This window comes from Crotalus tigris, unplaced genomic scaffold (assembly GCF_016545835.1).
Source record: "Crotalus tigris isolate CLP2741 ecotype Arizona unplaced genomic scaffold, ASM1654583v1 scf7180000019068.10715455, whole genome shotgun sequence".
NCBI lineage: Eukaryota > Metazoa > Chordata > Lepidosauria > Squamata > Viperidae > Crotalus > Crotalus tigris.
Window position 1 is genome coordinate 5,982,815 of NW_024097358.1, and position 26,028 is coordinate 6,008,842.

The 26,028-nt window shown below is 39.7% G+C and overlaps 1 protein-coding gene across 1 annotated transcript in view; it reads right to left on the reverse strand.

The window, feature by feature from the left end:
* SEMA6D (semaphorin 6D) overlaps positions 1-26,028 on the reverse strand; it is a 282,445-nt gene that overhangs the window by 144,751 nt on the left and 111,666 nt on the right. Inside the window, exons 3-4 of the mRNA XM_039359368.1 lie at positions 15,357-15,418; positions 11,297-11,401 (exon numbers count right to left, since the gene is read on the reverse strand). The gene's annotated coding sequence lies outside the window, so the exon portion shown is untranslated. The remainder of the gene's footprint in view (positions 1-11,296; positions 11,402-15,356; positions 15,419-26,028) is intronic.

Below are 26,028 nucleotides of genomic sequence, written 5' to 3' on the forward strand. Positions count from 1 at the left end.
TCCAATATTAAGTCCTCCAGAGACGATGCAGCTACGAGCATCTTACGAAGCAAAACTGATGCTTATCCGTGGTGATGGGCTAGGCTGCTGGGGTGACTTGATTTACGATAATTTAAAAATCCATTGGCTACACATTTATGAAAAAAAAAAAGACCAATCAATTTTCAATCAGGACTAATTGAAAGCAACCAGCAGAGCAGTTGCTGAATGATTTTCCCATCACATTCAGGGCTTCTTCAGGAGAAAAGTGTCTTACTGATTTCCTTCCGTGTTTGTATGCAAGTTGCATTTACACTTCCTTGCAGCGAGACTTAGATGCAGTGCACTCTAGCCTGAGTAGTTAAAGGTTTTAATTTATGGAGGAAGGAATTCTGCAGGAAGGCCTCTCCTATACAGCTGTGTTATAACACACCAGTTTACCCAAAGAAAAGCTGGTGGTGGGGCTGCTCATGCCAGGTGCTTTCTACACTTTTTCAAATTTTATTATTATATGTTTTAAAAAAAGATGCAAAAATTCAAACCAAGCTGGCTAGAGGTTCTGTGGTGAGTCTAGGAGTCTTCCTTCCTTCCTTTCTTCCTTCCTTCCTTCCTTCCTTCCTTCCTTCCTCCCTCCTTCCCTCCCTTCCCTCATTTCCCCATTTCATTTCCCTCCCTCCCTGATTCTTCTTTCTTTCTTTCTTCCTTCCTTCCTTCCTTCCTTCCTTCCTTCCTTCCTTCCTTCCTTCCTTCCTTCCTTCCTTCCTTCCTTCCTTCCTCCCTCCCCCATTTCATCTCCCTCCCTCCGTTTCTCCTTCCTTCCTCCCTCCCTCCCTCCTTCCCTCCCTTCCCCATATCACTTCCCTCCCTCCCTGATTCTCCTTCCTTCCTCCCTCCCTCCATTTCATCTCCCTCCCTCTCTCCCTGTTTCTCTCCTCCCTCCCTCCCTCCCCCCTCCCTCCCTCTAGTAAATCATGACAATTGATCTCTTTTCCTTTTGGACTTGATCCCTGACAATTTAGCACCAATCTTCTCTGTCCCAAAGGTGCTTCTTCAAAAGGCAACTGGACGTTGTTTTTCCTTAAAGATGTTTTGCTTCTCATCTGAGGAACTTCTTCAGTTCTTCGAAACTGAAGAAGCTTCTGGGATGAGAAGCGAAATGTCTTCAAAGAAAACCAACGTCCAGTTGCCTTTTGAAAAAGCGCTTTGGGGGCACCCATGATCTGATTGACTGAGAATCCCCACGGTCACCAATCTTCTCTATTATTCTGTCTACTAGATTTGTTGAATTGGCTCCCTGATTACCCCCAGCCGCTTACAAGCAATGGGAACTAAGGACCAACAGATCTATACTACTAGAGGTCAAATCACAAGGCATCTACCTCCAAACCAAAATGTGCAGAAAAAGGAAAAGATGTTCTTTGGCTATAAAAAACAGAACCTAAGGATGTCAGCCTACGCTGCATCCATTATTTTTTCCATCTCAAGCCCATTTTGGTCCTCACTATACTTTGTGTACTCTGTGGAGTAGCACAGAGGAGATGCAAGTGGCCAATAGGCTACAATTATTCTTTAATAGAGAATCTGTGTCACTCCCCCCTCCTCCTCAGGGGAATTCATTTAGCAGTTAGCAAGACACAAAATTGCACTGCCTGCTAGGTGCAGCAGCTGGTGAGCTATTAAATAATAATTGCTCCGTGTTGGCCTGTCCTCCCTCCCTCTCCACATCCCCCCCCCATGCTTTTTTGTGTTGTTGTTGAAGAGTTCTAAAGGGTTGTGTCCTAGTGAATCTTCAACATCTTCTACAATCCAGACTGATTTCCCCCCAGATGCATCCACATCTTTTAGCCTGCCCCTGGTCCTCTTTTGAGAACTCCACAAATTTTGCGATTTGAGGGGGGTGAAGGAGATAATCTTCTGTAAACATTCATCCCCACCCCAAGGGAATAATAGACAATAATAATGATCCTAATGTATAGTCAAGCAACATGACCTTGGAATCACGATGTGGATGGCACACCATTGAACTTTTATGTTGTGTAGCGTTGTGAAGTTGGTGGAATTATGAGTCGGAAGATCCAGATTTTAGCACATCTTCATCGATGGAAACTTCCTGGAGGGCTTTGGTCCCCCCATCCTCTGAGCTCAACAGCCAGCGAGTCCAGTCTTGAAGGTCCTGGCCTATGAATATCTACTGTCTATGACCACACTTGGAAGACTGCAAGCGTGGACACCATAATATAAAAAAGATGTTGAGACTGTGGAAAGAATGCAGAGAAAAGCAACAAAGATGATTAGAACAGTTGCAGGACCTGGGTATGTCAAGTTTAATGAAAAGAAGGACTAGGGATGACATGATAGCAGTGTTCCAATATTTGATGGGATGACACAAAGAAGAGGAGGACAACCTATTTCCAAAGCACCTGAAGGCAGGACAAGAAACAATGGATGGAAAGTAATCAAGGAGATAAGCAACCTGGAATTAAGGAGAAACTTCCTAAAAGCGAGGACAATTAACCAGTGGAACAACTTCCCTCCAGAAGTTGTGGATGCTCCATCAGTGGGGGGTTTTAAAAAGAGACTGGACAGCCACTTGTCTGGAATGGTATAGGGTCTCCTGCTTGAGCAGGGGGCTGGACTAGAAGACCTCCAAGGTCCCTTCCAACTCTGTTATTCTGTTAAATTCTAGTCTACCATCAAGCACAGAAGCTCTTAATGGATGATTTGGGGTCAGTCCCTCTCTTTTAGCCCAATCCACTTCACAGGTTGTTGTTAGGAAAAATAATAGCACTATATTCACAGCCTTGAGCTCCTGAATAAAAGGAAGGATACACATTTAATGAAGGAACGAATAGACCATGAATGAGCAAGCAAAGGGTTCAATATGCTCACAATGTATATCCCAAAACAAGAGAGATTATTTTCACTTTTTCTTTTTATTGGGTCACTTAATCAACCATCAATCTTGAAATTAATTATAATATGTTAAGCTTTTTTTCTGAAGTAGCTGATCTATATCCCAGGTAATTAATGTCATTTATTTAAAGGGGGCATTAACTATCTAACAATCAAGGAACCTAATTGTGATCCTTTTAATTAGCTGAGGTAGCATTCATGATAGAAATACAGGAATGTGCTTCTTCACATCCCTTTGGACCTCTTTAAAAATATTGGTTGCTCCAAGAGGCGTATTTTGAAAAATGGAATCATAATTCTTAAGGCAGGCAAGCTGAGTGATGGGCATGACAGCTTATCAGTATTAATGAATCAATTCAGGAACTGCCACAAAGAAGAGGGAGTCAAGCTATTCTCCAAAGCACCTGAAGGCAGGACAAGAAGCAACGGATGGAAACTAACCAAGGAGAGAAGCAACCTGGAACTAAGGAGGAATTTCCTGACAGTTAGAACAAGTAACCAGTGGAACAACCTGCCTCCAGAATTGGTGAATGCTCCAACACTGGAAAATTTTAAGAAGAAACTGGACAACCATTTGTCTGAAATGGTATAGGGTCTCCTGCCTGAGTAGGGGATTGGACTAGATAACCTCCAAGGTCCCTTCCAACTTTATTGTTATTGTTGTTAATAATAATAATAATAATAATAATAATAATAATAATAATAATAAGCAAAAGCAAGCAAGGGTAGTACCAATAGTCATAGGCTCCTTGGGTGCAATCCCAAAACAACTGGAGCACCACTTGAACACAATTGGCATTGACAAATTCGCTATTAGTCCATTGCAAAAGGCGGCCTTATTAGGAACTGCTTCCATCCTGCGACGATATCTGTAATACCATCAAACATCCACATCTGCCTATCCCAGGTCCTGGGTAAGGACTCGATAGGTAGACAAAATGCCAAATCCAGTCTGAACATCTGGCTGACTGTGTGATGATCGATAATAATAATAATAATGTTTTCCAGTAGCAACCATTTGTTCTTTAAACCAATCTAGAGGCTAAGAGAATGTATCAGCTGGGGGAAATTCATCTTATTTCCCTCATTTCCAATTTTTGTTTTCAGTTAATTTCAGATTCTTTAGTTCAGATTCACAGTTCATACCAACCTCTCCCTTCACTGAGATGGTGACATAATGGCAATTGTTCTTCCAATTAACCGCATTTACAACTGCAGCAAACTGCATGTTTACTAGATGTGGAGCTGCTTGTTTTATTGTTTCTTTCTGGATTTCCCCCAAACCCTAAGGAGCTCCTTTCAATGACACTTTTCTGCTTGCCTAAGGTGATCCTTCTGATTCCAACTGTTGGATGCTATGACTTGCCTACGTGGCATCTTCAGGCTGTGCTAGGCTGAAATCTGCTTTCAACAATATAGGATATACCTGTTCAAACCCTTTCTGAAGTCAAAGGATCATTTTTATTTTATTTTTTTAAAAAAGATCCATAATCTCCTTCCTCCCACTCTCTCCCTCTTAAACAGCTGGTTGTGATTTACATTGCCAGATGAAAACTGCAGAAACCATTTCATAATTCTGAAATTCATGATCCATTCTCCACCAGATCAATCTGGATCACTCTCAGATGTAGGAGAAGAACAGGAAGAGCTGGGGGGCAGAATTAAGCAAGTCATCAGCCTAGAGTCATTGTGTTTTCACAAAGGGTCAACATCCAACCCCTCTTGTACTTCATTAACCCTTACCTGGTGACAATTTAGTATTTAACCTTTATTGATTAGTTTCTTGTGTATATGCTTAAGCAATAAATCTTCTTAACAGCCACTTAACATATGGCCTGGTTCTTTCCACCTGGCATAATCAATGAAAAATCAGATTTTACAACAAGACATAATAACAGTATATTACAAGTGTAGTGCTACATTTCTATATGTGGGAGTCTCCCTTTTCCCTGGAATATTCTCAAGTCTGAATGTTTTTTGCATGATTTCTCCAAAGCTATTGCCATAAAATTCATACTGGTAATGAATAAATATAACTCTGTATTTTCCTATTCTTATTGCTTCTTTTGGGGGATGCCTTGGTAAGGCCTCACTTGGAATACTGCATCCAGTTTTAGTCACCACGATGTAAAAAAGCTGTTGAGACTCTAGAAAGAATACAGAGAAGAGCAATAAAGATGATTAGGGGACTGGAGGCTAAAACATATAAGGAATGGTTGCTGGAATTGGGTATGTCTAGTCTAATGATGAAAAGGACGAGGGGTGACATGATAGCAGTGTTCCAGTATCTCAGGGGCTGCCCCAAAGAAGAGGGAGTCAAGCTATTCTCCAAAGTGCCTGAAGGCAGAAGAAGAAGCAAGGGATGGAAACTAATCAAAGACAGAAGCAATGTGGAACTAAGGAGAAACTTCCTGACAGTTAGAACAATTAACCAGTGGAACAACCTGCCTCCAGAAGCGGTGAATGCTCCAACACTGGAAGTTTTTAAGAAAAGACTGGACAGCCATTTGTTTCCTGCCTAAGCAGGGAGTTGGACTAGATGACCTCCAAGGTCCCTTCCAACTTTATTATTATTAATGTGTTCCCCAATCCCAGGTAAGTTTTATTTGCAAACACAGTATCTTATTGCTTATTGTCCCTGTTAAGGAGTTGGGCAGTGGTCACAGACCACACTACTGATCAGAGATAAAATAAAAGGGAAGAACACTGAAACACACATCTTAAGTTTACCTGATTACTAAACAGGAACACATTGAAAGCTGCAATGCTTTCTCTGTGCAAGTTGAGAAAAAAAAGAGTGCTTACACACTACCATCTGTCTTAGCCGGAACATGGGAGGGGATGTGCAATGAAAAGGCATCAAATTATCCACTCATTCATCTAACACAACATTATTACACTATACTGAATTACATTTAATTGCTGTAATGCAAATTGTGAAGTCCGTGCTTTTTATCTTGCCTTGTTCATAAGTTGTCTGGCAGACAAGCCCATTCTCTCTTAAACATATTTTCTCCAACTGTGTAATGGGGAAATAATAATATTGACTTATCTTTCAACCTAATACATTTCAAACATGTTGGGACTGCAACTCCCAAATTCTGCTATAGGCATACTGGATGATAAGTTGAAGAGTTCCAGGTCCAAAGATCTAAAGGTTATCTAATAGGGAGTGATCTGACTATTACTAACACTATTTCAGTGAGAGTGTTGTTAGCCAAAGAAAATGCAGTTTATGGTTTGTTGGTTTTTTAATTTAGTCATCCAAAGGTGTTAGGGGCCATCTTGGAGCAATAGTGCAATCCTGCTATTGATTTACCATTTTTCATTCATTCAGTTTTTCCTCTGACTCAAAAAAAAACTTGATGCTACTTGAAACAGTGGATTTTTTAAGTATCCAACAGGCACAAAGAATCAAGATCCCTGGTTAGGTTGCAGCATAGAAAATTTATTGAAGCCTATGCACAAGAATCTCAACACTAAATTGACATCTGATAAGAGCCGATGGAATGCTGGAGGAGTTGGACTTGGATCCTTTGTGGGAACATAATGATTCTAAGCTAATGACAGACTTAATTCCGCCTCCAGCTCTGTTTGCTCTTCTTCATCGCCCGAATTACTCTAACATTTCACTACTGCTTCGGTACCATGTTCTACATCACATTTTTCTTTGCTCCATGTCACTCAAGTGCGTCTCTTATTTGCCTTCGGTTCAGAAGTCAATTATCAAGCTGTTCCTGCCACTTTTGACTCTCCCAGTTTTGTTTTTATTGTCACTGGGAATAATGTTACTGCACCATATGATTGGCGGTAAGGTTTCTGTGTGCCATGAATGATGTATAAACCTAGAGCAGGAGGTATATAATTTGTACAAATAAATAATGGATGAATTAAAATATTAAGAGAATAAGCTCTCTAGACCTGGGGGGGGGAGAGGAACACCAACAATAGCTTCATCTATAAAAGCACTTCTACATAACTGCATTGAAAAGCCAATTTCATTGAGTTTAGGATGGAAGCCTTAGGCGTCATAACACAGTTTCACTTACCAAGGTCAGTAATGGCTAAACTGCTATTTACTGTTTTATTAGGGTCTTTTAAAAACCATTGTAGTGTTCACTGCATTATTAATTCTTTCTGTTGGTCTCTCTTTTTCGTGTGCTTTCAGAAGCATTGATGTGTTCTTTTTTTAATGGCTTCTACTTTTTGTTTTATTCATTATGGTCACATTCTTGTATTTTTAGAGTTGTTCTGTGGGTTTTTTTTTTAAAAAAAGTTATAATCATGTGTCTATTGATCATGTCTGACCTGGTTGGCAGACCAAGAAATAAGGGAAGTGTGTAGCATTGGGGGAAAAGAACAGGGGAGCCATGTATGGTGAGCAGAATGTTAGAAGTTCGATTACTTGCATCCCCAGTTGGGAAGATAAATGCCAGGTGTTAGAAAACCTTTCTGGAAGGCAGAGTAAATATTTGGATTTGGGCTACTCTGGACAAAAACTACCCCGCAAACACTTCTCCCCACTGAAAGAGATCAGATGGGGAGGTGTGCAAGGATGGATCTTTTCTGGGTCAGCAACCCAACCATGGGGTCAGTTATTACTTTCAAAACTCTCTGGGACACAGGACAGGAATCTTCCAGGCACTGCCATGCCAGAGTTAAATCTACCTGACCAGTCCTGTCATCTAAGAAGGGCCTGGTAAGACTCCTTTCTCATGGGAAGTATTGGGGTTGGTGTACCAGAAGATAAGTCTTTCCCCAGTAGCCACTATTCCTCCCCATAGTGGAGCGTTTCATAGGTAGCTGAAGTCTATGTTTCCATGAGTCTTTATCCTCAGCTAATTTGACTACAATTTCAAGCATTTACACTACATGATTTGAAATTCTTATTGGTCGTAACTGGAAATGGATGTTTGCCACAACCAGAAATGCAGTTGTTGTTTTTTTTTTTTTTACAAGGGATTGGATCAGATTCTAAGAGGCCTCTTCTAACTCTGATTCTATCAATAATAGCTATTGTGCCTCTGGGCAACATAAGCAGCTTCCAACTGGACAACTATAAAAAGGTCTCCAACCCTGATTTAATATTAGGGGCAGCTGGTACTGCAAGCACTTTTATGAGCCAAATGGGAACGGCTCGTACATCATGAGAACTTCACCATAGAGCTATTATTCCAACCCATCTACTCTAAACTAGTTTTAGCCCAGCCTTCCATACCTTGGGGATCCTCCAACTCTATTGCATCTTACAACATTTCAGGATGGTTCCGCATTCAAGAAACTGAGCTTGTCAGCTAGTGTCATGCCTCCGTCGGAGCCTGAACCTGCGGAGGAAAATGAGCTGGAACGGGACCTTATGGAGATCGAGGGAGAGGTGTCTGTGGCTTCAAGGAATGTGGGGAAGAGCAGGCCAAGGAGGCCAGGGCCCTTCAGGAGTGGAGAGGAGAGGCAGAGTTCAGGTGATGAGCAAGGGCCATCCCCTCCTGATCCTAGAGCACGGAGAGTGGAGAGAAGGAGGGAACAACGCAGGCAGGCTCAACTACTTGGGAGGAGAGCATCCCACTTCTCTCCACAAGGCACACCTGGAGAATAAGATTTAAGGAGACGCTGTGGGGAGAGGCATTGTCGGGAACAAATGCTGATTCCTTGGGAGTTTTATGTGTGTTGTTGCTGATCTCTTGTTCTGACTTCTGCTTGGAAACCTGGAAACTCTAACCATTGGACTGACTGACAACGTTGCTTGGATGTTTAAAGAACTTGGACTCTATTTTGGCTTCCCTTCTGAAACTGCTCAGACAAGCGTGTATTCACACAGACTCCTTAGGTTTATGATGTATGTGTCATTCCTTCTTATCTCTGTGGCCTTGAGTAAATTCCTCTCCTAAACAGACTGTACGTGAAACTACTTGCAGCCAAAGGTGTGTGTGTGTGTGTTTCTTTGTTTGGAGGCTTGCCAGAAACATGGGAGCATTTGGGGAAAATTTGAAGCAATTAAAGGGCGGTTTGAATTGCCAGCTGACTGCATTGCCTCTGGGTCATCACAGCTAGAAAGCTGATGGTCCAGGATGAAGACCCAAGTGCCACGTGATGGGATGAGCGCCTGTTCCTTGCTCCAACTCCTGTCAACTAGAAGTTTGAAAGCATGCAAATGCGAATAGATACATAGATACCACTTTGGTGGGAAGGCAACAGTGTTCCATGAGCCTTTGGCATATAGCTATGCTGGCCACATGACCACGGAAATGTCTTTGGATTGTACTGGAACCCTCAACTAGGAAACAGATTATGAGCACTACTCCCTAGAGTTGGACATGACTGGACAGGGGAAACCTCTACCTTTAATGGTCAATCCAACTTGCAAGGTACTTTTGGAAAAGTAGGTCTCTACTAATTAGTGCAGTTCTGGGAATTTAATGGACTTTCCCTGCCTAATAAGGAAGATACGGGTCTAATGGGAAATGGTTCTACCATCTCAAAGAAGCTCCAAGGATACCTTGCCTTTGACTCAAGTACAAAACAAGGTAGTTTTCAATGGCTGCTTGGAAAGCTTTAGTAAATAACAAGATATTTGTCTTTATTTTTTCCCTTGACTGTTATTTTTTAAAGGTTAAAACCTGCAGCTGGAATAACATAAAGTTACCATTAGATATATGTTTTAATGTTGAGGTTTGCTTTACACAGTCTTTTTGGAAAATGCAATTGCATTGTTCTTGACTTTTAGTTCTCCTTGGAGACGCTGAGAATTGATCCTAAGACCTCTTGACATATAAATGAATGATAACCAATTCTTTTTTTTAACAACAAATAAAATTTTTTCATTTCCATACAGTGTCTCCATGGCATCAGGTAAATCTTTTGTTCGTGTTGCTTTGTTTTCTCATTCTAAAGAAACTTTATGAGCTTGATATTTGATTATATGACTCCAGGTATAATACTTTAAGTAAGAGGGTGCTTTAGTGTATAGAACAGGAGCAAGGTCAGGCAACGAAAAACTCCATAAGCCTTCTGCAAAAAATTGAATTAAAATTCCTCTACTTCCCAACGAAACAAGTGTTAGGCTTAGTGTGTTAATTCAATGTGGTCTGGATTGGTCTCCATCCCTCAACACAATTCCAAAAGCCCTCACCTCTCTATTAGTCTCTAAAATTAACTGATTTGCCAGCGCTAAAACAAAAATAATATGAGTATTACATAGCAACTCTAATCATTTCTTTTTTTGAACAAGGTTGGGGAAGCAATTTGTTTTCATTTCTGGTTCCCTCTGATAAATCTGTCAGAAAACTTATCTGCATTTAATCTGTCTAAGGTTTAATAACACAATGACAGACAAAATGGAGGTTAAGAAGATATACAGAGCCATCTTGCAGAAAGTGGCACGTGCTGTGAGGAGACACAGGTGTTTTCTGGACACCTTTATGAAATGTTGTGCGGCCAGAAGAATTTCATTATGATAAGGCAAACACATTCAATTATATGTCACACCTCAGATTTGGGTCCTAGTCTCGTGTAATGATGTTCCAGTCTCTTCTTGTTTGTTTGTTTAAGACCAGAATGGGCAATCTGTAGCTCAGGAAATATCTGGACAGCCTCTGCTCAAGCTACTAGTTTGAGAGCCAGTATCAGCTAGCTGTTAAGGCACCAGGCCAGAAACTAGGAGATAGTGAATTCTAGTCCCGCCTTAGACATAAAACCCAGCTGGGTGACTGGGTCAATCATCAAAAGATAGTGAGTTCTAGTCCCACTTTAGGCATGAAAGCTGACTGGGTGACTTTGGGCCAATAAGTAGGAGACTGTGAATTCCAGTCTTGTGTAATTTTGGAGCAGTCCTCCTCTTTCAGCCCAACTCAGAGTAGGAGAAGGGAGGAGTATTAGGTATAGTCACTACTTTGAGTTATTTATAAAAATTAACAAAGGCACAGCAACACGTACAATAGCAATAGACTTATATACTGCTTCACAGTGCTTTACAGCCCTCTCTAAGTGGTTTACATAGTCAGCATATTTGCCCCCAACAATCTGGGTCCTCATTTTACCAACCTCGGAAGGATGGAAGGCTGAGGCAACCTTGAACTGGTCAGGATCAAACTGCTGGCAGAGAGCAGTGAGTTAGCCTGCAGTACTGCATTCTAATCACTGCCCCACCACGTACAAGTATCCAAAGAATTAATATTTTTTTCTACTATAGCGCCAACAAAATGTTAGATTATGCATCCATTCTTGTCAATGATACATCAATTTTGACAAGCTTCTGGAAGAGTAAAATCAACTGCTGATCTCCTTGAACAAATAAAAAAAAATCTGACAATCGCTTTACATGAGGGATATGAAGACAATTTTTCTTATATGTGAAAATAACACGAATGGGGCAGAGTTGCCAGAAATGAGAGTGAATTATTTAACTCACAGCTGATCCAAAAGAGTGGTCCTCACATGACACTTGATAGTGGCCACCTCCATAAACATCTGGATGCTGGTTGCATAAGTTGGTTTAACAGGATGTTGTTAACTGCTGCTTAGAGAAAAATGGCAAAATCATTGTTAGGAGAATATCTTCATTAAACCAACTCAAAGGTCAGAACAAGCTTCCAAAGATTTTTTAGATGTCTTTTAGATTTCTTAATAAGAAATATGAAGACATCATTTTCCCCTTCTTCTCCCTCTCTCTCTCTCACACATACAAACACACACACACAAAAAGCAGAGAAAGGGCACAACAACCAAACAAAGATTTAATAATGCTGAGATCCTGAAGTCTCCACAATCTTCTAGCACACAAGCACTGGTTAAACCTAACTACAACCCTCATTTCCACATTTGTTATTCATCTCCCCTCCACTAAAATAATTAAACCTTTAAATGGCACTATGCTTAGGTACAAATAATACACGGTCATTGCTTGTTTATAATAAATCTTTGGGTCCAACAACACCTTGCCCTCAATCAAAGAAGCTACATTATGGCTTAGTTGCTTGTAGGAAGCTTTCTGAAGAATAGGTACATGCCATGTTTTGCTAAACTGGACAGTTTGTTTATGACTTAGCTTGTTGTATGAAGTCAACCATTGTGGTTTGTGAATCATGGTTTGGGGGTTTAGAGCAATATAAGGTGAGAGCAAACTAACTAACTAATCAACTAACCAAGCAGTCTATTCTGCTTTTCTCCATACATGCACAAGGAGTAATAAATTATACAATGACTGGATTTCCTGGCCAATTGTAATGTCAAAGCCAAATTAGCACTTTTAGCAGAAATGGCGAAAATCTCCGCCTATTTAAAGGATCATTCACAAGAAAAATATATTATGGTTTGGAGAACATGGATTGATTATATTCAAAAGAGATATGAAACTGAAAAGTATTATCTTGCTTATGAGTAGATTTTAGATAATTATTAATAGTTTTAATTATATTATTATTTGAGTTTACAATTTGTTAACATTTGCTTTGAAAAGGAGTTAAATGGTTTTGATTGATAGTATAGTTGGTTAATGTTAGTTAGATTATGTTTGTTTATTTGTTACCCTGTAATTAGCTCTGGGAAGTGGGGGAGGGGGGGAGGGGTTTATATTGTATTAAATTTGTAAAACTTTTAATAAAAAAAAGCTAAATTAGCACCATCTTGTCCTTTTGACTAAAAATGGACAGCAAAAAATAAGAACAATATTCAGTTCATCTCACAGCCTAAAACCAAGCTAGACGTGTATCCTGACAGTTAAAATCAGATTACTGGATATGTTAACTCAAATGTCAAAATCTGCTTTTACAAGCATATTTTTTTATTGTGCACCACAAAACTGGTTTATTCTCAAACTGTCCAGGAAACAAGTTATAATAATAAGGTTTGTTTGGTTTACTTGTTCTTTAAAATAACTCCTACTGTAAACATGTTTAAGTGGATAGATTTGTATGTTTTTTATATATTATTTTTCTTCTTTATCTTTTGATTTCTCCTAAATGAGTCATGGCAAAACCCCCTGCATTTTGTCTAACCCTCAATTTGGAATTTCCAGAAACAATGCTACTTGCTTCTCAGAAGCTTGCTAGTTTTCATAGAGCAGGAGAGTGAATTCTGAGTTTCTGAAAAGCATTTCAAAACAGTCCAAATACCAAATTACTAGAGGTAAACCAAAATTTTGGCTTGTGGGTACTCCAAACGGCTGTCCAATTTTTCTTGAAAACCTCCTGTGATGGAGCATCTACAACTCCAGGAGGCAAGCTCTTCCATTGACTAATTGTTCTCATTGTAGAAAATTTCTCCTTACTTCCAGATTGGATCTCCCTTTGTTTGACAAGCTTCTATCTATTGCTAATTCACTCTCAGTTATAACCCTTTAAAGTAAGAACCCCGAATGGAAAATAGGGTGGGAGGAGTACAAATCAACTAATAACCACTTTAGCGAAACAGACTTGACTCGATACTCGCATGAAGCGGCGTCAGATAAACGGTACCGGCTGCTACCTCTGGTTCAATTTAGCCCTTCTATCAAATTGAAATAGAGTTTAGTTGATTGGACAAAGCACATACCAGACCAACTAAAGCTCAAATCAATTCCATTTCAGGCTAGTTCCAATCATGGCTGTTTGACAGTCTGGAGGGTTTGTGATGCGTATCAACTGATGGCAGACATCCCTGGCCCCTGCAACAAACATTAGTAACTTGAGAGTTTCCTCATTTTCCTTTAAGAAGCTGGAATGAGCGGCCAATTAGCAGAACTTCTTGAATTTACCTAGGTTCCTTGATTAACGCAACTCAAAGCAATTAAGCCGGTTTCGTGGGATAAACGAGAGACAAACACGAGGCAACTTAGCTCGGTAGCTTTTTGATATCGAATGAAGAGGGCTGTAATTTTTAGGAAAGAAAATGCAGATAAGTGGCTGGCTTATTATCAAAGCAAAGAATGTTTCTCCTCTCGCCAACTCGATTATTTTTTTAACTTTTTTTTATTTTTGTGGCAAGTATCTGATGGTAAGTTTTAGGAACATATGGAAAGATAAAGCATACAATTGCAATTTTAAATTGGGAAGGCTGGTTTTTCTCGGAGTTGATTTTATTGATGTATCATTAAAAGTATTTTAATAAGTCGGACCAAGAGGAGATGCTGTGTTTTCACAAGATCCCAATGAGGGCAATCTTATGCACATTGGGCTATTCATTTTGAGCATGAGATTGCCAGGATGTCTAGGGACAGTTTTGAATTTGGCGTCATGAATTTGCACACCTACCTTAAAGAATATAAAATGACGTAAGTTTCTGCCAAACTAGTACAGGTAGTGCTTTATCTATGACTGTGAAGGAGCCCACAATTTCCATAGTACAGTAGTGGCCAAAATTGTGGAAACCTTTTGGGAAAAGTGTACTTTTGAGGTTTGATGGCTAATAACACCACTTTTTGGGGGGGGGAGTAGTACCATAAAATTATATATCAATGGAAAGATAATTTAATCAAGAATGTAATGCAACAAAGCTTGTTCAATTATCTGTACTGTATTCTATGAAAAGTTATAGCCAAATAACCAGAAAAAGGAAGCACAACTTGCTTCGGTTGATATCCGGTAGCTTTCCATCTGATTGTAGCCAATGAGCATGAGTGTTTAGAGAGCCAATCATGTTGTTTTGGCAATGAGCTATCTTGTTTTGGCAATGAGCCAATCAGATCACAGTAGGATTCAGTTATTGATGTCACATATTGAAGCTGAGTAGAGGACATTTGTCAGTGTGCTATGTGATCGCTATCAAGTTGGTTGGGTTTTTTTTTTGTGTTCTTTCATTTAGTGAACTTGTAAAACGTAATAAAATTAAAGTAATGGTGCAAAGAATTGACTGGTTGCCCAGAAAGCGATGTAAAATAGTATTGTTAAGTGAACAAGGCTACAGTTATAAAGAAATTAGAAGAAAAATGGGTGGAAACTTAACCAAAGGTGGCATTTCTACTGTACACTTTTCCCAAAAGGTTTCCACAGTTTTGGCCACGACTGTAAGTCGTGACACTCTTAAGTCGAGGCACCCACATGGCTGAATTTGATTTTACAACTTTATTTCCATTGCTCCGTAAGAGAACACCGTGATTGTGAAGTGAACCCATGTATTCCTGTGGATGTTTTTAGTTGGAGATTGTCCCAAAATGGCTGGAAAATGGCAAAAAAAAAAACAAAAAAAACGTATAAAACACAGTCATGTGACCAATGGAACACTACAATTAGCCATAAAGGTTGCTGGCATCTGAAACAAGGTCATGTAACTCTCTTGTGTTTCTCTCTTGTTTGTTTGTGTAGCCATTGGAACTTTGGAACTGCCTTGTAAAGCTTTTGGGGATCTGTTGTAACCCTGACCGGTCATTAAGTGAGGATTACTTAGCTTCATGCTTCCGTGACTGAAATCTTAGTAGAGAAGTTAGAAATCCTACAGGGGCATATTGTGGGAAATGCCTGGTCATTCCCAGGTGGTTTAATTCGTTTTCAACATACCTGATCCTTCTCTTGGATGTCTCCAGAGACTCTTTTTGTTTGATGTCAAATGCAAAGTGTGTCTGTAAAACATGTATCGATTAATTTAACAATCTCGTTAACTTTGATTATTTAACAATCATTAGCTCATTCCCTTTCCCTTACCAAGCTGAAGGGGTGCCTCGCTACTCTGTCATAATTTTATCGAGTAAATATTTCGGGGTTCTGGGTTTTGAAATTCAAAGCATACCCCTAACAATAAGCCTCTTCTGCTCTTTGCAGTCACACAGTGAAGACATACATTACACAAGACAAGTCAAAAACCACTTTACCACTTGTAATGACATTCAGATGGGAAAAGCAGTCTATAATGCTTAGAGACACGCAGCTGATTTGCACTGTCAACCACTATAAACCCCACAGATAAGAAAAAGAGAGGAAATAATCATGTTTTACAGCAACGTGGACTCTTTAACTTGGCAAATTTGACAAAAGGCAAAGCAGAAATTCCACGCTACTTAACCTTTCTCCAGATTGTGAAATCTAATTGTATTGATTATTTGTCGTGAACCAAGGCAAGCAATTTACAGTTTATTTTACTTATTTATTAGAGCTATTTGGCCGCCAAATCGGAAAGAGTCAAGGCAGAGAGGTTTTTTTTTTTGTGGTCTGCAATGATTTTCAGCTGAGCTGAATCCGTTCCAACATTAGGAAGCATGTTGTAGAAACCACACAGATTTATTCTCTAATGAAATGGGTAGAACGGGGCATTTAGAGCCCCTTTACAAAACCCATGGAAATGCAATGGATTCAGATCAGAAGCACCTTTTGTTCTTAATTGATAACAACCATGCATTTATTCTTGAATAGGGGTGTGGGTGTGTTGTGTTTTCCAGAGAGCTTTGTACCATCAAGTATGTATATTAGGAAAAACCTACGCAAGAGCATATTTATTAAGAAAAGCTGTATTCAAAAGACATGCCAGTGAAGGTTGCTTAGCTATAATTTGTGGAATGATTACCAGTTGCTGGAGTTTGTATACTACATAAAGGAACAAACTCTACAGGAACAACCACACCACCTGGGCTGATGCTTTGCACTCACATGATGCAATTTTAGCTTTGCCTTGACTAAATTCCAAATCTACCCCATGAAAACTCAAGGTATTTCGACAAGGGAACAATCTACCTGCTGCTACACATCCTGACTGCAGCTAGGCTTGCTGCTTTAGCGCAAAAATGGAAGAGCAAGGAAATTCCCACAGAGGAAGAGTTAATACATAAAATATTAATATGTGCGGAAATGGACAGACTCACAATGATATCAAAAGATAAATGTGGATCAGTTTATTATGAAACCTGGGATAAATTTTACCGTTGGAAGAATTTGAAGAGGACAGTCGGGATTAAAGATGAATATTAAGATAGAAATATATGTTATTTTAGAACAAGTATTGTATATAAAACTTAGATGTATATGTAGAGATGAAGAATTGATTGTAAAAAGTGGAATAATCTGATAAGAATGTATATACTGGAATGTCACGTCAAATCCAATGTTTGTTTGTTTTTAATTGTATTATAAATAAAATTTGTAAAAAAAAAAAAAACTCAAGGTATTTAACTTAAAACACAACATTCAAAACATTTGCTTTCCTATAATGTACAATTTTGCATAGGATGCAAATCTTTCTCTAACATACACATTTTCTATGTAACTTTCTCTAAAATGCATCTTTTGTGTGCGTTTCTCCTTTTCATACATATGCACTTTGGGCTGTAGTTTCTGAACTGAGAACTGCAGCGCAACATTCAGAGAAATTTGGAATCTGAGATTAACTGTTTTAATACAAAGAGCTCTCCAGGCGTTGTGAATTAGGTGAGTTTGCTTAAAAACGCAGAATGAATTAATTTTTCTAACAAGGTACACTTTCTCAGTGAAATACCTTCACACTGAGCATTTAATTCCTGGAAAGGGAAGGTTTTAAATAACTGGCTTTCCTGAGTTCTACTGAGTCCCAGCATTGTTATATTCTTTAGCCATTTGCCTCCTCGATTGCCTTTTGGATCTAATTTGCTCAAAACTAGTATATCTTTAGAACAATAAATAATATATGCTGCCCAGAGTCACGTGTTGAGATGAGGAGGTATAGAAATCAAATAAATAAATAAAACCGTTTCCATAAAAAATGACCTTTGCCCCTTCAAATGCCCCTTAAGGAACCAAAAGAACCAGATTAGGCTCAAGACCTTGTAACTGCTGACTCCTGTAGTCTGTGCTGATATGCATATCAAAAAAAATAGCCCAGAAGCTATAATTCCTCAGTTAGAACTGAGATTCTCTTAGCTTCCGTTTCTGAATTGAAAATATGGAGATAATAAAGCCGATCGCATTGGCAGATGTGTCTGTTGCAGAGGCTGCTCTATACGCTTTCAGAAGGCAATATAAATTCTAATTATTGTTTGCATTTCTTTATTATCTTTTCTTCCTCTCTTTCCTCCAAGGAATTCCATGATGCATGTGTGCCTCCCATGCCAGGTTACTCTATGGATTCTATAGTCAGGCAAGGATTTGAAGCTCTGACTACTCGACCAGTGTGTCTTCCATCTATGTCCAAGGTCTCAAGAAACAGTTTCAGGAAATAGTGGAGAAAGAAGGAATGCCAAAAAACATGGATGATGCTACCTAGTTTGGGACATGAAACGTCTGCAAGAAAACAACCAAGCTCAGAGAACACCAAGGACCCCACAGTCCTCTTCTAACACTGATGATGTTATCTTGTTTGGTACATGAAACGTCTGCAAGAAAACAACCAAGCTCAGAGAACACCAAGGACCCCACAGTCCTCTTCTAACACTGATGATGTTATCTAGTTTGGGACATGAAACGTCTGCAAGAAAACAACCAAGCTCAGAGAACACCAAGGACCCCACAGTCCTCTTCTAACACTGATGATGTTATCTAGTTTGGGTAATGAAATGTCTACAAGAAAACAACCAAGCTCAGAGAGCACCAAGGATCCTTCATTTCAACCCTGAGTTACGAATATTCTCCTTTACTGAATAGCAGAAAGAATACAAAATGTGGACAAAATCTAAAAATTGTGGTAGATAGATGATAGATAGATAGACAGACAGACAGACAGACAAAGAGTAGATAGATAGATAAATAGAGAGAGTAGATAGATAGATAGATAGATAGATAGATAGATAGATAGATAGATAGATAGATAGATAGATAGATAGACAGACAGACAGACAGATTGCACTGGACTAGACCCTCCCAAGGCCAGATTGGGAGATCCCAGATAAAACCATGAAGAATAAGAGGGCTACAATCCTGTGGGACTTTCAGATCCAGATAGACGGACAGGTACTCATCAATGAAAGAGACATCATTGTGACCGGAAGACAGGGGTGCTCATGGATGTAGGGGTGCCACATGATAGCAACATGAGGAAGAAGGAGAATGAGAAGCTGGAGAAGCACCATGGTCTGAAGGAAGTACCAGAGAGGATATGAAGAGCAAAGGCCAAAGTGTTCCCAGTGGTGGTAGAAGCACTTGACGCTGTGACACCTAGGCTAGGGGGAGTGGCTCCATCAGATCTCAGGAACAACAGTGGAGCGCTCCGTCCAGAAGAGTGCCATTGCAGACATAGCTATGTTACAACACACAACCTTCAAACTCCCAAGCTTCTGGTAGAGGTCTCGAGATTGAGGAAGACCCAAACCTCCCATGGGGTTGAGAAAGGATTATTTAATTATGCATTATATATCTACACACATACTATACGTGCATAAACAACCGGCTTCCCAGGGGTTTAAAGATTAGTCCAGTTCTATAGTTAAATACATACTGCATACACTAAGGATGAACATGACTCAGTACAGCTGCAAGGAGCCTCCCCTGTGCATGATTTATAATCTCCATTTTGATTATGTGAGATTTTGGATGGCACTTTCATCTAAGTTTTTTTTTAAAAAAATGAGCATTTTTTATTATTAGTGCATGGAAAACTTTGCTATCTGGAATGTATCTGCATACAAGCTTCAAAAGAAAAACTGTAGAATATCTACAGTTGCCCAGATGGTTTTCTTTATTTGGGACAAGGTTTTACATTTTGCATGAACTAAACATTTTCCCTGGTATAATTAATTGCTTCTCCCTATGATTTTTCCCAGACACTTGTTTTTTTCCTTCTTTTCCTTCTTCTGTCTTTAGTGCTCGCTGTAATACTTCTTACTAAGTGAATCTTCCTCAATCAGCTTCTTCCTCTAGCACAGTGGTTCTCAACCTTTTTAATGCCGCGACCTCCAACCGGTCGTAAGTCAACGACTACTCAACCGGTCGTAAGTTGAGGACTACTCAACTGATGCAGCACTGTTTGCAGAATGGGACTTTTGGCGGGCTCAGCAGGGCAGAGACAGCCTGGACAATTCCTATTGGCTTTTGAAAGCCAATAGAATTAGACTCTATTCAAGAGAGTCTATTCTATTGGCTTTCAAAAGCCAATAGAATAAAAGGGAGTAGCACAGCTAAGGAAAAGGGGAAAAAAATGGTGGACTGCGTTGTTTGGCGACCCCCGTGAAATGGTTGTTCGACCCCAAATGGGGTCCCGACCCACAGGTTGAGAACCGCTGCTCTAGCAAGATAATGGTACTTCTGTGTATAAAGAAGCACATACACATAAACCCAGCTGGGCTACCTAGCCTGTCTGAAAAATTTTCAACACCTGAAGGTCATTTTTATAAGAAATCACCCTGAATTAAACCTCTTACTCTCTCCAAAAGACCACACAGCCAACAAATACAATCAGGATAACAGGGTTGGGAGGGACCTTGGAGAGCTTCCAGTCCAGGGATCTTCAAACGTGACCCTTTTATGACTTGTGGACTTCAACTCCCAGAATTCCTCAGCCAGGCAAGCTGACTGAGGAATTCTGGGAGTTGAGGTCCACAAGTCATAAAAGGGCCAAGTTTGAAGACTCCTGTTCTAGTCCAATCCCCTGCTCAAGCAGGAGGTCCTATACCAGTGGTTTTCAACATTTTCTTCACTATAGACCCCCTTTAAATACCTTTTGTGGCCATGGATCCCCAAGACGTAACTCGAGATTTAAATCATATCATTTCTTCAAGCCTTCGCAGACCCCCTGTGACAACATCACGGCCCCTAGGAGTCCACAGACCACAGGTTGAGGACCACTGCTCTATATCATTTCAGGCAAATAGGTGTCCAATCTCTTCTTAAAAATCTCCAGTGTTGGAGCACCCACAACTTCTGAAGGCAAGCTGTTCCACTGGTTAATTGTTCTAACTGTCAGGAAGTTTCTCCTTAGTTCTAGGTTGCTTCTCTCCTTGATTAGTTTCCACCCGTTGCTTCTTGTCCTGCCTTCAGGTGCTTTGGAAAATAGCTTGACTCCCTCTTCTTTGGGGCAACCCCTGAGATATTGGAACACGGCTATCATGTCACCCCTCGTCCTTCTCTTCATTAGACTAGACATGCTCAGTTCCTGCAACTGTTCTTCATATGTTCATATGATATGTTCATATCAGAACCAGTCTCTGTCTGGTAATACAAACATATGGAGGTCTTTATAGTTAAAGAAACATTAATTATTGCTTTAAGCTGAAAAGTTTCCAAATTCAACTCTCACAAGGGAGAACAATCAATATTGGCCTTCTCAGTGACTTGGTGTGGAGAAGCCACTGCTTATATACATAAGCACGTAGACATACATAGTTATATACACACAATGGCATTCCATCTTTCAGAGTTACATTTAGAATTCTATTAATGTATTATTCAAAGAATGTCATATATTTCTGAGAGCACAGGCTGAATTAATTTTAACATATCTCATTTTCTTCTCTCTCAATTCATTCCATCCCCTTTGTCCTTCCAAGTTTTGGAATTCCCTTAGGAACGTGCAAATAGAATCTTTCTTCCTTCTGATAGTCTTTTTTTTTTTAATTAGGCAAACATTGCTTCTCCTTCCCTTGTGTTTTTAATGGGGATAAAATCAAATCTGCTTCCACCATATTCTTGGTATATCTATAAAAACAGATCAGATTGGGGCCAACTGTCAAGGGGATGATCTTACCTGACTGAACATTTTTATATCCCAATGTCCTGCGTTATTTTACCTTATTTTATTTCATATGGTCATCAGACTAACATAAACTAAACTAAACTAAACTAAACCAAACCAAACCAAACCAAACTAAACTAGCTTCAGGTATGCCCAAATCAATTATTTTGCAAACTAAATCAACTAACTCTGAGTGAGCCTGAGTCAGTGGTGGCAAACCTATGGCACGGGTGCCAGAGGCGGCACTCAGAGCCCTCTCTGTGGGCACACGTGCCATCACCCCAATCCTAGGCCTTCAGCTGGGTTTTATAAAACCTTTTTGCTTTAGGCCTCCGCCGCCATGTGCAAAAAAAAAAAAAGATTCAATCAGTCAATTTCAACTTCTCGCGGGAAAAAAAAGTTCTTGCAAAGTTGGAATTGATTGATTGAACTTTTTACTCCCACCCAGTCTACCATTACCACTGCAGCCATGCCCACCCAATTGGCCATGCCCACCCAATGGGCCACACCCACCCAATGGGCCACACCCTCCCAATGGGCCACGCTACCCGGCACCTGACGATGCATAAATGAGTTTTGGGTTGCAGTTTGGGCACTCAGTCTCTAAAAGGTTCGCCATCACTGGCCTAAGTTATTATTCCATTAAGCATTATTCAAGAAGAATCAAGAATCTGGTAATACCTTTTCCAATTAACAATCTTTTTAAAAGAAACATTTATCAAGGGGATAAAGTCCACACCTTTTCTCAAAACCAAACAACCACATGGAAGATCTGTTAGCACCAGCCTCAGTTTGACACGGTGCAACAATTAAGTTGCAGCAAAGAAACATTTTTTCAGGCTGAATCAAGTCCCATGAATTGAACCTAATACCTTAAAGTGTTTCTCTCCTGGAAAAATACAGATGCAAGAGCTCTGTTTATTTCTTATTTAACTTGTGTGTTTTTTTTAAGTTTTGGCAAAACTAGATGAAAAGAAATCAATTTCAGTTCCAGCTGGAACTTACTGAAGATAGTTATCGATTGTTGAACCTGAAAACAAATGTATGCATTTTACATGTACTGAATTAAAACCATATTTAGCCGAAATATATGCATACTCGTATGTGGCTATTTATTAAAGCAAGCCTACAATTTTTCAGGGTCACCCTACAGTCTAATTTTATTTTTATTTTTGCAATCGTCGCTTTATATTTTGAAAACAAAATTAGCCAACCTATCATTTGAGGAATATTTTAGTGATAACAGCCAAGTGAAACATTATGCTGTGTTATGTTTTTGCATTTTTTCTTGATCTTGAGTATCTGCCAGTTGTACCGATGCCCAATGTAATTGCTCAATGTTTTAAAAGGACAATTAAGACATTTATTTATTCTTAAAACACCCAGATCTACTGCCAACGTACACATTCTGCAAGCTGGAGGAGTTAGGCTAAAAGCAATATTGTTCATATTAAAACAACTACTAGCAACCACTGCCTAAGTGCATCTCCCAAGCTCCTCACAAGTTAGGCTGTAGGTAACTTCTAACGCTATTCTTCTGAACTTAATGATTAGCCTCAAGATTTGGTTAAGCAATTGTGCTATTCTGAAAATTGTGCATGGCACAAATTGGATTTTTTTTTCTTTCTTGAAGACGTTTCGCTTCAGAGACTCAGAATCATCCCGGCAGCCACTCCATCTGGCTGAGGAGAACGCCGAGACCCAGCGGGGCCACGGTAGACCCTCAATCAGGTGATGCCTTGGTTTTTTTCTGAAGGAACGAACATCTCCTTCCTCTCTTTCCGTGTCTGCCGTTCTCTCCCCTGGATGGTTAATTTTTTTCCCCCTTTTAATAGCGATCCCTTCAACTGCAGCCTTACCCTCCCACACTCTATTCTCCCCCCCTCGTTTGTTACTCGATTCTCTGGTTCACAAAATAAAATAAAATAGAATTAAACAGAATACAGGTAAATAACTAAATTGGATACCTTAAATAAATAAATAAATAAGAAAACTAATACTAATAATAATAATAAAAGGAGGTATCAAACACCCTTTGCCCAACCCTGGTGCACCTACCCTGACCGCACTTCACCATTACTACAGTTCTGCCGCTGCAGACCAGTGGATGTAAGAATGGCAGACCCCAAAGGGGTGGGACGGCAGCGGTCTCTTTACCGGCCAGGCGGTCAGGCGAGCGGGAGGACCATTCTCTGCTATTCGCTTCTCATCCACGAAGCGACACGTTTTCTTGACATCTTGAGAAACAAAATGTCTTCCAAGAATAAACAAAGGAAGACCACTTGCCTTTGGAACAACGGTTATGGAGAATCTCCATAGACACTAATTGGAAGCTTCCCAATTAAGTGGTAGGTGATAAAAACAAGGGAAGGTGGTGAGGTATAAACTTATTTAGCAAGTGCAATAAGAAAAACATCCAATTTTAACTTTTTTTTTAATGTAATGGCCCCAACTTTTCCCTCTGTTTATTCCCATTTAGAAACTCTTCGGGGACCTAATCATATCCCAATCAATTACAGAAGATTATTTTTCCCCTGAGGATAATCAGAACTAAGGTTCATACTCAGTTCTCCAGCTAGGAACATGTTTTTGTGTGTGTAAGGTTTCACTGTAGTGCATATCCAATGTCAATTCTACTCAACATTCTTTGGCAGCGCGTAAGCGGTTAAAAGGCCTGATTTTTCTAAAAAAAATCAATTAACATGTTTACATGTTGTTAGCCTTCCAGAGTTACTTCTCTAAAATGGACGACTGTTTTTGGACCTTAGTTGTAGATTTTGTGAGCTAATTTGTATTAGTTTTATGTTTCTGTGTGTTGAGCATTACTTTTTTGTAGTTTTTAAAATTTTGGCCAGAGTCATGCAGTTGAGATGGACGGCTACATAAATCAAACAAAAAATAAATACATTTTCCAAAGAGATAAATAAATAAGCAGTGGTATTCATTTCCCATGAAGAATAATCAATGAGTCAAATTATTTAATGTCCTTAATTTATAAATTAATATTCTTTTTCTCCATTCCACTTTTTAAGGTGCTACACAGACCAGGATTATTAGTTCAGAAAAATAAGTCTCAAAGTTAAACTGTATCTCCTATCACCCTTTTTTTTAGGCATCTCTCTTTTTTTTCTCCAAAAATTCATTTGGAACTGTGAAAATATGTTAGGTGTCAGAAAGCGAAGGAGAAAACTATCTGCAAGGCCTGTTTGGAGTAACACATTTCAAGCCAATGTTCATTTGTGCTGTTTTTGAAATGTCTGTATAAGAGGACTGGCTTTAATCAAGGGAAGGTTTATGATTCTTCATTTCTTTGGCAGCTTCTACATTCATCCCAGATGTTCGAAATATTCCAGCTGCTTCTCAAAGTGACTGTATAGGAGATGGAAGTGGAATAAAGCATCAAAGCCTTCTAGAAACATCATACAAAAGATGCTCTTTGTTTGGGGCTCAGAGGCTGCGGGTATCTGTTTATGAGCACTGGTAAACAGTAGTTGTGAAGGCAAGGACTGTATGATGTGAACATAGCATATCAGAGTTAATAATAATAATAATAATAATAATAATAATAAAGTTGGAAGGGACCTTGGAGGTCATCTAGTCCAACCCCCTGCTCAGGCAGGAAACCCTATACCATTTCAGACAAATGGCTGTTCAGTCTCTTCTTAAAAACTTCCAGTGTTGGAGCATTTACCGCTTCTGGAGGCAGGTTGTTCCACTGGTTAATTGTTCTAACTGTCAGGAAGTTTCTCCTTAGTTCCAGGTTGCTTCTCTCCTTGATCAGTTTCCATCCATTGCTTCTTGTCCTGCTTTCAGGCGCTTTGGAAAATAGCTTAATTCCCTCTTCTTTATGGCAGCCCCTGAGATATTGGAAGACTGCTATCCTGTCATCCCTCATCCTTCTCTTCATTAAACTAGACCTACCCAATTCCAGCAACCGTTCCTTATATGTTTTGGCCTCCAGTCCCCTAATCATCTTTGTTGCTCTTCTCTGTACTCTTTCTAGAGTCTCAGCATATTTTTTACATCGTGGTGACCAAAACTGGATGCCGTATTCCAAGTGTGGCCTTACCAAGGCATTGTAAAGTGGTATTAACACTTCAGGTGATCTTGATTCTAGCCCTCTGTTAATGCAGCCTAGCACTGTGTTGGCCTTTTTTGGCAGCTGCAGCACACGGCTGGCTCCCATTTAAATGATTGTCCACTAGGACTCCGAGGTCCCTCTCATAGTTACTACTATTGAGCAAGGTACCCCCTATACTATACCTGTGCATTTGTTTTTTCTTGCCTAAATATAGAACCTTACTTTTTTCACCATTGAATTTCATTTTGTTAGCTAGAGTTGGTAGGGACCTTTCAGATCTTCTAGTCCAAGTTCAAGCAGGAGACCCTGTACCATTTCAGACAAATGGCTGTCCAGTCTCTTCTTAAAAGCCTCCAGTGTTGGAGCACCCACAGCTTTGGAAGGCAAGCCATTCCACCGGTTGATTGTTCTCACTGTCAGGAAATTTCTCCTTAGTTCTAGGTTGCTTTTCTCCTTGATTAGTTTCCACCCGTCGCTACTTGTCCTACCTTCAGGTCTTTGGAGACAAGGTTGACCCCCTCTTC